Here is a 9,325-nt window from a genome sequence, read left to right as displayed (position 1 = left end):
TGACTGTTGTCTCCGAGCCATCAATAATTTATTATAATTTTATTTTGTTTAGTGAGACCTGGCTTCTTATTTTGTTTCGTTTTGATATGCCCAAATAGGCTGCTCGTGTGCACAAGTTTGATTTTTGTCACCTTTTGATCTCTAATGTCCTGTCAGCAGGTAGTTTTTTCTGTAACTAAGTATGTGCACGCTGGAGTTCATTAAAATTTCCAGTATGGGATCAGCTTGGGTGTGCAGGCAGTCGATCACCAAGTGTGTGATGCAGGCTCTCGCCCCCAGTCCTAGAGAGGCATGGGTGATTGGTGCAGGCACCGGACTCTGGCTGTGGTAGGGGATCACGCGCTGAGCCAGGCAGAGGGCCCACGGCTGCCCCTGAGAGTCTGAAAGAAAAGCGTTTCTCTGTTCTCTAGGGTGAATAGGTAGGTGAGTTTTGCAGCTTAGCGCCCCACTATGTTGGCTGCACAGACTCGAGGGCACCACTTTTTCTTGGACTCCTGTAGCAGGTGACTAGGAGCTTTAGGTGATACCCACCAGTCCTCAGGCCCCTGCTGCAGATTGACAAAAGTGCTCACTTAAGGGGCAGGGCTGTTACAAGTGTCACAAATCTGCCAGTTCACAGCTGAAGCAGTTGAAGTTAAACTTCAGATGTTTGCCCTGTTGTACTGTGGTAGTGAGGGCTAACGCTGTTGAGATGGGTCCCCATAAGTCTATACAGGGGTGTATGGCACTCAGAGTCTGCGGACCCCTGATTTCTGTGGCAGCAAAGAGTTGTGCCAACCCTGTGTTCCTGGCCTAGGGGAGCCAGCACCTTATTTGTTCCCTCTCCAAGGCTAGGAGAATGGGTCAGGGTGCCTTTTGGGATCTATTTCAGGCCCAGTGGACTCCAGGTGCAGAGCGGGGAGGGAGGCGGTAAAAGGAAGAGAGGCTTTTCCCAAATCTGGTGGAGAACGCGGAGGTAGGAGGTAAAAGGGAGAGAGGTTTTTCCCAAATCTGGTGCAGAGTGCAGAGATAGGAGGTAAAAGGGAGAGGTTTTTCCCAAATGGGCTTTTTTTTTTTTTTAAACTCGCTGCTTAAGAGTGCACACATGTACTTATCCTAGCCTCTTGGGAGCTGCTCTTCACTGGTTCAGAGTGTCCAAGCAGAATCTCTGCTGCCGGGTCTCTCTCGATGTGTAAACCGCTTCTCAATCGCTCGCACAGTACAGCTGTTTGCATGCTTCACCGCGGCCTGGCGTGGCTGTGTCTCTGCTGTGTTGCCGCCATGGCTCTAGCGCTCCTCACCTCTTCCAAATGATCTTCCTCTCTGGTATGACTCAGATGGATTTCTTAACCTTGCCTTGTTCAGGGCTGCCAGATGTTCACATAGAATCAAATCACTTGTTTTTCCAGGTCTTTGTTATAAGAGGGATATAGGAATCATCTAATTAGTCCGCCATGTTGACCATGCCTCCTCTAGTGCTTTTTCTTTTTGTGGTGCTGAAATTTCTTTCTTTGTTCCTCTTACTCTCCTGCGCTGAATTCCTTTTGTTTGTGGATTTTTTTTTTCGTTTCTTTTGTTTTTGTAGGTTTTGATTTTACTGAGACTTTATGTTTTTCCTCTTTATTTTGATGAGTAGGTTTGTTAACTTTCTTTGTGGTTACCTTGAAATTTACCCTTAGCTTCCTTGGTTTGAACCAGTCTGTTGTTACTTGGTCTCATCTTACCTTCCTCTCCATTAGAAGGTTCTATACCTACACCGTTTATTCCCTTTTAGTGTTCTGATGTTGTTGTCGTTTACAGATTAACTTCTCTGGTTCCCTGTTGTAATTCTTTTGGTTTCGGATAGTCCTTGAAAGTTCATTTCCTAGGTTGGTATCTGGCTGATAGAATCTTGCATCCTAGATTCAGCCTGTGGTCTGATGTTGTTTGTTCTCAGATTGAAGGACTCCCTTTAACAATTCCTGTAAGTTCATTTTGGTCTTTACATAGTCCCTTAATTTTTGTTTATCTGGAAATGCCCTGATTTCACCATCATGTTTGAATGAGAGCTTTGCAGGATATGTTATTCTTAGCTGGCATTTTTTTTTCTTTCAAGGTTTTATATATGTCCTCCCATTGCCTTCTTGTCTGCATGGTTTCTGCTGAATAATCTGAGCTTGATCTTATTGTTTCTCCTCTGTATGTGACTTTGTGTTTTTCTCGAGCTGCTCTCAGGATTCTTTGTCTTTGGTTTTAGTGAGTGTGCTTAGGATATGCCTTGCTGATTTCGTTTTGGGGTCTATCCTACACGGGGTTCGTTGAGCTTCTTGGGTGGTCAGCTTTTCATCTTTCATGATATTGGGGAAGAGTTCTGTCAGCAGTTCTTCAATGATCCTCTCTGTGTTTTCTGTTTTCTCCCCCGATCTTGAACTCCTATCACTCCCATATTTTTGCTTTTGATTGTATCCCACGTAATTCTCAGGGTTTCTTCATTTTTCTTTGTTTGTTTTTTTTTTCTGATTTCTCCTCAAACAGAATTGTATCCAAGTGTTTGTCTTCAATTTCACTGGTCCTGTCTTTCATTGTTTAAAACCTGCTCCTCAGCCTTTCAATGACACTGTCCATTTCTGAAATCGTATCGTTTATCTTTTGGATTTCTAATTGTTGTTTTTGTATGATTTATATTTGTGAATTTATTTTACCATTTGTTCCTGTATTATTTTTCTGAATTTTTCCATTTCTTTGCCTGTATTTTGCATGAATTTGTCTATTTTTTCCTTATTTTTGTCTGCTTTTTGCTTCAGCTCTTAGCTATCTCTGAATATTAGAGATTTGAATTCCTTATTAGGTAGTTCTAGTGCCTTTTCTTCTACTGGAAAGTCATTTGATGTTTTATTTTGGACACCTACTGGAACCATCCTGTCCTGTTTTTGTAAATGTTTTGATATTGTCTGCTGTCTTTGGGACATTCAGTAGTTATTTTCTTCATTTATTGATTGCAGGTTTGTTTGTTTTGTCCTGCTTTTTTGTTTATTTGGTTACGTCTGAGCAGGCGGCTGTGTGTTCCTTGTTGTTTGCTCTTCTTTAGGCACGATACTTTTCACCTCCTTCTCCGATGGGCAGGGTCAGTCACTCAGGTATGGTACAGCAGGGCAGGTCCAGCTGAAGGGGAGTTATGGGATGGGTTGTTTGTTGCACGTACCAAGGCTGACAGTGTAGACCGGAATCAGTGCAGGGTAGGTTCCAGGTGGCCGTGGCTGTGCTGCTTGGGAGTGTGATGTTCAGTGCACCATGCATGTAGGCAGGAACGAGGTGGGAGATTGTGATGTGTGGAGCTAAGATGGGTATTGGAAAGAGGAGAGAGAGGAGAGAGGAACAGGTGCCAAAAACATACAAACAAACAAACAAAAAAGAGTGGTAAGGGAGCTTGCCGCTGGAATGGAGAGATGAGAGACTGAGAAATGGAGAAAAACAAAAAGGAAGGAAAAAAGAAAAAAGGTAAAATTGAATAAATAAAAATTAGAAGAAAAATAAAGGTCTCCAGGGTTCCCACAGATGCGGCTGTGAGGACTGGGGAAGTTGCTCCCAGGCCGTGAAGTAGAGCCTGGCTGGAAGGGATAGAGGTGTTACTTAGTGATAAGTATGCAGGAGACAGGAAAAGAAGGTAAGTATAGAGAAACGAGAAACTGAGAAATGAAGGAAGACAAAAAGGGAAAAGAGAGAGAAGAAAACAAAAGAAAGAAAGAAACAAACAAATAAATAAATAACAGTAAAAAAAAGTACCCCCAGGGGTCCCACTACATGTCTGCGCAGAGTAAGAAAGTAGCTCCCAAGCTGTGCAGTACTGCCTAACTAGAAGGGGCTCCCAAGCTGAAAAAAGAAAAAGAAAAACAACAAACAAATCAAAACAGAACAGATCAGAACAGAAAAACAAAAAAAAGCCACGGGGGTCCCACCATTGTGGCGGCACGGGCCGGGAAGCAGTTTCACAGTAGAGTGGTGTTTTTCAGCCTTTCAGAAAGAAGCGAAGCTGGCACACAGAGTCAGGTATTTGAAAGAAAGGAGGGGGAGATAGTGAGAGGTAAGGAAAAAATGTAAAGCAGCAGAAAAAAGCAACACCAGCAGCCAACAAATGGCAGTCAGGGAGCTGGCCAGTTCTGGCAGATGGAATCCAAATGGCACCTGGGGTGAAGCCAGTGCTTCCTGGCCAGTAGACTGTGGCCGCAGGAAGCAAAGGAGGCCAAGTGGGGGTGAAGAAGTTTGGGGGGTGGGAAGGCATATATCGCTGGTTATTGGTTGTTCTGTCTCCTGCTGGAAGCTCCGTGAAGCTGCTTTCTTGTACTCCCTGTTTGCCAATCTCCAATAGGAGTCCAAGATGGCGGATCCATGCCACATTAGCTGATAGGGGACCTCTGCCTGTATCTTTCCTTGCTCTCTGTTCTCTGTCCGTTTCTTATTCCATTCGGTGCTTGGCTGAGTTCTTTATCTCTTCATTTGATGTTTAAGGTTTCAGGATTGACGTTTGTCTCTGTTTGACTTAATTTTTCAGATCTTTGCTGTGGAGGGACAGCCTGATGCTTCTGTCTATATCGCCATGTTGCCTGGAAGATACACGAGGGAATCTTTTTTTTCTTTTTTTTATTGTACTTTAGGTGGAGGTTTACAGAACAAATAGTTTCTCATTAAACAGTCAGTATACATGTAGTTTTATGAGATTGGTTAACAACCCCACATGTCAACACTTTCCCTTCTCGACCTTGGAGGACCTTTTTTTTTTTTTGGTGAAAATATACATTGCCAAAGATACACCATTTCAGAAATTTCTACATGTACAATTCAGTGACATCTATTACATTCTTCCAGTTGTGCTGCTATTCTCACTATCCTTTTCCAAATTATTCCATCACCGTTATCTTCAACTTACTGGCCCCTAGGCTTCCCATCAAACCTTTTGAATTGCTGTTGTCAATTTGATCTCACGTAGATAAGTTTTTTTTTTTTGTAGCTTAGATGAAGGCTTAGAGAACAAATAGTTTCTCATTAAACAGTTAGTGTACATATTGCCTTATGACAATGGTTAACAACCCCACTACATATCAACACTGTCCCTTCTCAGCCTTGGATTCCCTATAACCAGCTTTCTTGTCCCCTCCTGCCTTCTAGTCCTTGTCCCTGGACTGCTGTGCCTCATTACTCAACTTGAAGGAATCTTGATGAGGAGTTTTAGTTCCTTGAAGCCTTTTCACCCCTTTATGTCTCATCACGGCACTGGACCCAGTGCTTCTTTTCATACACTGGATTGGCCTTGATGATGCCCCACATCCTATCATGAGTTCTCATTGCAAAGCTTCTTTGAGTGAAACTTGCTAAAAGGCATGAGTTGTGTGACTTCTGTGGAAGTGTTTGTGTGTGTATCTGCCTCTCTCTCTCTCAAATAAGTTATTGATACATTCGAAGCATTGTTTGATGTGTTACATAGTAGTAACCAAAAAATCAAAACCAGTGACTCACGGTGACCTCACGTGTTTCAGAGTAGAACTGTGCTCCATAGGGTTTTCAATGGCTGTTATCTTTCATAAATAGATCACCAGGCGTTTTTTCCAAGGCACCTCTGCTGAACTCAAACCACCAACCTGTTGGTTAGTAGCTGAGTGTCACTCAGGGACTCCTGTTACATAGTAAGAGGAGTCTTATCTTTTTTCCTAAAACTGCTGTATTTCAGTTAATACGTTAATACATTAGGTTTTTTTGGGGTGGAGAAGATCCACTAGATTACACTATCAGGTCCTACAGAGCTTTCTGTTCACATAATTCCTGAGAATATTTTTTTAATAAATGTTGCTACTACTTAATTTCTCCTTCATCCTCCAATTATGAAGTTTTTTTTCAATTACCAGACCTTACATGTGTTATATTTCATATTAGATTCAGTCCATTGTTTAGTTCTTTTTTTTAAAGTATCCTAGTAGTCGCTACTTTTCCTATTTTCAAATAATTCAAATATTTTTAAATACACCTTCTAGATTTTCATCCAACTAATTGAGGAAAATATTGAATGAGAAAAGTTTTCTAACAGAGCCCTGCAGCATGACACTGTAGACATTTCTTCAGAACAATATCTGTGATTAAATTGCACACCTTAGGTACACTTGTTCACACAGGTACTGCTCCATTTAATTGTCCCAGATCCTAGTGCATACACTTTCATCTTGTCCTCAAGGGTCTCATGGCAGGCTTTTTCAGATGCCTTGCTAAAGTCCAGGGTCACACTGACTTCTGCAGACTCTGTCTTTGCGTCATTAAGCTGATGAGGTTGAGTGCCTATGAATCTCAAAACCTGAGCCCATTCTTGGGATCTAGGGAGCCCACGGTCATAAATTTTGTTGTTGTTAGTTGCCATCAAGTTGGCTCTAACTCATGGTGACCTTTTGTATGATAGAATGAAATACTGCCTGATCCAAGCCACTACTACAGTCTCTGGCATGCTTGAGTCCATTGTTGGGTCTATTGTGTAGTGTGTTCCAACCTAGGGGACTCATCCTCCAAAAGTGTATTGGACAGTATTCTGTTGTGAACCATAGGGTTTTTATTCGTTTATTTTCAGAATTAGATCTACAGGCCTTTCTTCCTAGTCTTAGTCTGGAAGCTTTACTGAACCCTGTCCCCTGTGGGCGACCCTGCTGGTATTTGAAATACTGGTGGCATAGCTTCCAGCATTATAGCAACACACAAGCCACCACAGTATGGCAAACTGACAGGTGGGTGGTGGAGTCATGAATTAGTCCTAGGCATTTCAAAGAGAGTCTGGTTTGTTCTGGAACTAACCAAAAGAGTCCTTCTCATCTGGAGTGGGTTTATATAAGAGAGTCAGGTGACCTCTGGTTGCTGGTGTTGTTGTCTCTTATCCTTGGTTTTATCATTTATTCTGAAATTCTCTACACTAATTTATGTCATGTTGTATAATTTTTTGATCACCTTTCATTGCATGCTGTGATGGATAAATTATATGAAGGAGAGGATCTCTTAGAATTAAATACAGGTAGTCCCTGGGTTACGAATTTCCTGACTGCCATAAAGCCTATTGTATTAAAAATTGGAGTTAAATACAATGGTTCATAATAAATACACACACTACTTTGTGATGCTCATGAAAACATTGCACTGTTTGGAAGTGTTTCTTATGTGTTTCATATGCATCGAAAGGTAAAATATGTACTATATACTAAGATAAACATTTGTGTAACTGACACTAAATAAGAACCGTATGTACCCGTTCCTACTTACCTACAAATTCAACTTAAAAGACAGACTTAGGAATGGATCTCGTTCATAACCCGGGGTCTGCCTGTAATTCAGTACGGTTTTGCTGGCTTCGTGAAGCTGATATTGGAACGATAATTCTTTCTGTATTCACAGGATAGATTATTATTCAAGGGTGGTAGTCTTTAATTTATTCTGAAGATTCCTCATTTTGCTCTAGGAAGAAGCTACGTGGGCTGGTACTACCTTTCATGAATTCTGATGTAAGTCTGGGAACAGCAATGACCTGAGGTGATTGATTATCAGCTCAGCCACATAAATATGTCAGAAACGGTTTACACTCCTCACAAAACAATTGAATTTCCTATTCCTGAGAGTGCATGGCAAAAAGCCTCCGAGTGTAATTATATTTTTTGGATTCTATTTAACCAGCTGACCAGCTGTGTCAATCTCACCCCTCTTCAGAAACCACTGCCCCCTGGAACTTTTGCTGTTTCAAAAGAACTGAGAATCCCTAGAGAGACAGGAGTTAGCTCATGGTATGATTTCAGTTTTTATTGTTAAAGAAAATGGTGGTAGTTTCTGGTGACTACCTTTGAACCCACACTCTAGCATTGCTTAACTAATTGGAAAAATAATTATTTAAATACTTATGTAGTCACATTTCCAATAAGTCTTGTTTTGTGGAGTAAAACATTACATTTTAGAGTTTACTATTCTTCATTTTTATTTAGTTAATTGTATACTTTACCCTGTTCTCTGGAGTTCACTGTAGTAGGTGTCAATTTCAGTACATCTTCTAGATGCCGTAGTGTTAATTAGAGCTTTATAAATTGCTTATTATCACTTTCATTTTATTACATTGGGAAATTATCTGATTTGTTCCTCACTTCTGCTTGCATGCAGACTGTTGAAAATTCTCTTTACATATACAAGAACCTAACAACATTTTTTCATTTGCTCTTTCGGTATTAATGTTCTTCACTCAAATATTGGCCAGTCTGACACCTCTAGTCGGAAAGACTTTTATTCTCTGTATTTATTGCTCCTTTTTAGATCCTGCACTCCTGTGCCCATTTTTCTGCATTGAAATGATAAATGCTTTTGTAGTATACATAGCTCTACATGTGATTCTGATGCTCAGATAGCATTTTTAACTCTTGGATTAACCTTTAACAAGGCTTATGATTAACTGCTCTATGGAAAGATGCTCCATTAGATGTAGTAAGACATTTATGGCCTTCTAGTCACTTGTTTAATGGTTTTCATCTCTGATTCAATCTTGTTAAAATCTATTAGCTTTAAGAGAGATAGTCTTTCATATATGATTTAATGAATTCAATTTATTGAGCATCTGTTTACTAAGCACTATGATGGAGCCCTGGTAGCACTGTGGTTAAGAGCTTGGCTGCTAACCAAAAGGTCGGCAGTTCGAATCTACCAGCCTCTCCTGGAAACCCTATGGGACAGCTCTACTCTGTCCTATAGGGTTGCTACGAGTCGGAATCAACTCGACGGCAACGGGTTTGGTTTTTTTGTTTTTTTTTTTTTTTTCAAGATGATGGTATGCTCCATGTTCATTCTGACTGTGATTGTTCTGCTGTTCTTAATTTTTATTTAACCACTTTTGTTTACTTTTCTATGAAAATGTGACTCTGGACTCCTCTGTTCCTGGCCCTTTTCTCCAGTTCTTTCTAATTCCAGTATATTAATCTGAACTTGGGTCTCAATTTCTCCCTTGGCTTGACAGCTTGATTGGTTTCCTTAATCATACACTATAAATTGACTCCTATTAAGCCTACTGTTGCAGCTATAAATTTAGAATTTGAGCTGTAGAGTGGAGTTCAGATCAGGAGCACAGTTTTGGGAACCATCCACATAATAAAAATGTTTATAGAAAAATTTACAATGTGCTCACACATATGCTATCTCATTTGATATTCTGTAAAAATCTTATTTTGGGTGAAGAAACTGAGATTCACAGAGGTTAAGTGTCCTTGTCAACATCACAGAAAGAACAAATGACAGAGACTGGCCTTGAGCCAATTTTAATTGCTTTTTCATCACTACAGTGCAACTCTGCAATGAGATTCCCAATTATTTCTGC

Source organism: Trichechus manatus, unplaced genomic scaffold, assembly GCF_000243295.1.
Source record: "Trichechus manatus latirostris isolate Lorelei unplaced genomic scaffold, TriManLat1.0 scaffold00079, whole genome shotgun sequence".
In the NCBI taxonomy this organism is placed as follows: domain Eukaryota; kingdom Metazoa; phylum Chordata; class Mammalia; order Sirenia; family Trichechidae; genus Trichechus; species Trichechus manatus.
This window is presented reverse-complemented; position numbering follows the sequence as displayed.